The sequence below is a fragment of the Crassostrea angulata genome, chromosome 5 (assembly GCF_025612915.1).
Source record: "Crassostrea angulata isolate pt1a10 chromosome 5, ASM2561291v2, whole genome shotgun sequence".
In the NCBI taxonomy this organism is placed as follows: domain Eukaryota; kingdom Metazoa; phylum Mollusca; class Bivalvia; order Ostreida; family Ostreidae; genus Magallana; species Magallana angulata.
In genome coordinates, this window is record NC_069115.1 from 25263433 (window position 1) to 25268272 (window position 4840).

A 4840-nucleotide genomic window follows, 5' to 3' on the forward strand; every position below is an offset into this window, starting at 1 on the left:
ATGAAATTGACACCCCGAGAAAACCATTGTTAAATTATTCAGTGAATTTGAATTGCCATCTATATATTTGGACACATTTACACTATTTACAATTCCATTCTACATGTACATACGTATCACTTTTCCTAAGTATCAATTATACTGAGGTTTTTTTTTTTAAACCTTTCTAAAATGCTAATGTTACAAAAAAATTATGATATGGAATATTTACAATATCTTGGTAATGATTTTCAGGTTATTGAAGATACAATTAGTACTCAAACTTCTTGTGAAAATTCTGAAAGTACATGTAGCCTTTCTCAGACATCTTGTGAAAGTAGCATGGAATGCCTCTCTGAAGTAAGTACAATAGAGAAACATATATTTAAATGAAATATATGACAATAAGTAAAATATGAGAACGGTCAAAGTAAGTGTCAAATGAATCTAATCATTTGATATATCAATATGTATCAATTTAAAATCTAATTTTTAACATCGCTTTTAATAGAGCTTAAATACCTATGAGTAATGTACTGGCAAATCAAAAATAACAAGTACACAAGTCAATTGATATGAATTTATTTCGCCTCATATTAAAATTTGCCTCTGATGTCGAGGAGGAGATTATTGTATTACGGCTTTGACATTGCTTTTAATAGACTGAGTCTAAACACCTACAAGTAATGTTCTGGCAAATAAAAAATAAACAAGTACACAAGTCAGATGGTTTCATTTAAAATTTAGACTTTGTTTTATAATAGCGTACATGTATTATTTAAATCTAAAATATATATTATTTTTTACAGGACTCAAACCAGAGTTTTACATTTAGCCATGACCTTCAGCACCTGAATGAGTATCTTAAGATAATTGGTGAAAGAGAATTCTCAGCTGATGGAAGATACCAGTGGGACCCTTACTCTTAGTCAGCTAAATCTTACTACACCAAACAATTTAGAAACATCTTGACAAAATTGATCACCTTTATTTTCCCAAAGAATGTTGAAGAAGTGGTGAAGAATCTTCTAGTGTCTGAAGAACGCAAAGAATATTGGCCCTGGTCTTCCTGTAGGTACAACTTCTACAAGAAAAAGAATAGATCCAGTGAAGTTGGACAGTTTTCTGGATTTCATTACTTCTCCTCATGTTATTCGGGATCTACCATGTGGAGAAAGAAAGATTAAATTGTCAGACGGAACAGTATATGAAATGCCAAACGTGATTCGTTGCATGGGGTCCAGTGATGTTATTCAACAGTATAAAGCCTACTGCTCTGAAAATAACATTTCTCCTCTTGGTAAGTTAAAATACAAATTTCAGATACTGATTTAAGTAAGCTGTTTCCCAAGTAATTAATATAATTGTAATAGTGCTTTAGATAAGAATCATATTAAATGTAGGCACCTAGTATATAAAAGAAAATATATATGTATCATATGTTTACTACAAAAAATTACTTAATATATTTTGGACATTTTACTAGGTGACAGCTAGTACAATGTATAGGATCCTGTGTGGAGCACAAATAAGAACCAGTCTCGAGGGTATTGACTACTTCATTGCATTCCGCACCATTTTGGACGCTTTGGAGGAACTCTTGAAGTTTCATGTTTTAAACCAACAGGAGAAAAAAAACTTCTCTGCCCTCTTTCTCCAATGTAAACAGTATCTTCGTGTAGATTTCAAGGTATGTTTGAATGAATGTATATGTTTGTATTTACGACTTATAACAGCGAATTACAGAAGACTGATAGAATTTTCAAGTAAACAAAAGATTACTAGATTTAACTCACTTAACATGTATTGATGTCATACCTGAGTTATTTCATGACTACGTTTAAATCTTGCTGAACCTGTTGAGCAATTTGACAAGCTATTGAAAACTCTACAGGTATTTTGTAATTTACTGTAAAACAAAACAAGGGCCAATTAATTTGAATTTACATACTTCAGCACATGTTGGTTTGTCAGAACACAGAATGTAATAGTGTTGTAGTTAATCTTTGGAACTTGAGATAGACGGAAAACATATTTGTGTACATGGTGGTAGGATGCCCTTGACTTTAAAATTTGCTTTGGTTGAGATGACATCACAAAATATGCATTATTTTTAAACTCCTACAAAAGTGTGTGCCCTTATTGATACATATCGACCTATACCAAAGTCTGTGGTTCTATGTTTTTGCACAGTGGAGATAAGATTCATATAGATGATTTCTTGTTTTTGCCTTAGATACACATCTCCCCAGACAGCAAGGTAGCAGATCATTGTCAGACCTTTGCCCTCAGTGATCCACTTCATCCTGAATTTGATGTCACTTGCCAACAACACCATGATCTAGTTTGCGTGACATGTGAACAAATGAAAAAATGCGATTTTTTCTTTAATGAAGACTATCCAGTTCTTTAATGAAGACTATCCAGTGTTCGTGCAACCATGGACTGACTGATTCACTTCGCGACTTATCATATTATAAAAAAGAGTGAAGACGTAATTTGTTTAAGACTACGAAGAAGACCATATAAACAACAGTGCTGAAGTCTGACTGTTCCAGTGTGGATATAATATTGTGATATTCTGATATTCGGCTTTTTGTATGATATATTGTTTATGTGTGAAATTAAGACACGAGACTGTCATAAAAAGACATTGGGAATGCCCAAAAAGAATGCCTTGATCGATCGTTATATGACCAGTGATCGTGCAAGATTACAACAACAAATCATCACTGATCGGTTTAATACTTTTTGTCAATTATGATTAATTCAACATTTTTGTGTTTATTTTTGAAATCTATAAAATATGTAAAATTTAAAGATAATAATTTTAACTTGTGTCCTTTTATATGTTGATCAGTGATGATTTGTTGTTGTAGATCGATAAACTTGAATGCAGTTTGATCACCAAAGGCCCACAGACGGACTTGGACAAAAGTTTACAGTTCACAACGAGCAAAGTTCAAATCATACAGCTCAGAACTAAATCTTGCACGATCACTGGTCATATAACGATCGATCAAGGCATTCTTTTTGGGCATTCCCAATGTCTTTTTATGACAGTCTCGTGTCTTAATTTCACACATAAACAATATATCATACAAAAAGCCGAATATCAGAATATCACAATATTATATCCACACTGGAACAGTCAGACTTCAGCACTGTTGTTTATATGGTCTTCTTCGTAGTCTTAAACAAATTACGTCTTCACTCCTTTTTAATTTGGTTGCATCATTGGATCATAAAATCAGTGATTTAGTTGTTCATGGTTTTCTTTAGGTCTTTGAAACCCGGTCACCAGGGCAGACGTATTGGGAAAATAAGTGTGTTTCATATAAGCACATTGTTTTCAAATTTAAAGCAGTTTCTAAGAAAAACAGATTAGCCTATACTTAATCTATCGTGTACATATAAAACTACAAATTTGCACTACTAACTCTGAGAAGAATATGAATTATTTTCTTTAAGTAAAAAAAATGTAAATCATATTAAATATACTTAAACACTATGTATGATAATTTTTAAAATTCGATGTTATTTAAGGTAGAGATTGATAGGTTACACCTAAAAAAAACTACCCATTGAAATTTTCTAGATTTTATATCTGTATGAGTTGAAACATTGTTTGAAATTATACTAGAGTATTAGACATCTACACATGTAGCTAGTCTTAGAGAATTAGGTAATTTCAATATGACCTTCCCAGCCCCTAAAAAACTGAAAAAGTAAGATAAACTAGACACGATCTCGTTGCGAGCAACGAGGAAGTCTTCCGTCCGATTTTTTGAAGAGGAAATGACCTTGACTTTTATCTTCATCAACGAAACATATCAAGAAATGCAGATGTGATCTAAAAGAGCGATGGATGAAGGATTATACACCCCGTTGGATTCCTATTTTGAAGGACCAGCCCCATTTTATATCATATTAAATAAGAGATCTTTTGACCTATTAACAGGTCTAATGACCTGTAATAAAAAGAAAACCAAAGAAAAAAAGAGGGTCTTCCTTTGTAAACGGAAGACCCTAATAACAATAAGAATAGAAGGGTGTTCCGCTGAAGACGGAAGACCCTAATAATAAAAAACTGTTTTTGTCTAAATCTTAATTGAAGAGTGTTTTGTTTTTCGACTTGTACTACAGTCCAACAACCCTTTTATGTTGAATATTTTAGAAAAAGAAATAAAAAGGAGAGAAAGTAATAGAGAGAAAGAGCAAATCTTGGCTCCGGCGAGATTAGAACACACAACCTTTGCAGGTGTCTCAAAACATGGCTGACGCGAAATAATTCCCGAATTTGTGTTTGAATTTGGGGCGTTTCCGCCCGGGAGAAGAGCTGAGTTTTTGTATGAGATGAAAAACAAAGTGTAAGATGTCTGACTATATAGGTTTGGTAACAGTGTGAAGTCATTTGAAATATTGATGCGTGTTCGTGTCTGGAGGGGGTGAAAAGACCCGAGCTTGATTTTCGTCGTAAATAAATCGAAAATAGAATTTTGAGGAATGGATCTCGGATTCGGTTAACAACCATTTGGGGAAGTCCTAAAACAATGACTGATGCATTTTACCCATGTATTTCAGTGTTGATAATTTTTTTTTCGTGTCGTTTACTATAATAAAATCTTTATAAATGTAGAAATAACGAAATCAGTGACACGTAAAAATTTGAAGACAGTAATTTCCACAGTTCTAACATTCATAAGTAGTTCACACAGTATCGTAGATACAGACTAAACGGAAAACAAGAAATATACATACAACAGAAATATTACGCGGCTGCTTACATCCCTTGTACTCTGTAAATTGTAAGTCCCCGTACAGGCTTTACTCACCGTTTGATCTCAGGAATTTCTTATTA

The 4840-nt window shown here is 33.0% G+C and overlaps 1 pseudogene; it reads left to right on the forward strand.

Moving 5' to 3' along the window:
• The first annotated feature begins 250 nt into the window (after nucleotides 1–250).
• LOC128185894 (uncharacterized) lies at nucleotides 251–1789 on the forward strand (annotated as a pseudogene).
• Nucleotides 1790–4840: the final 3051 nt, after the last annotated feature.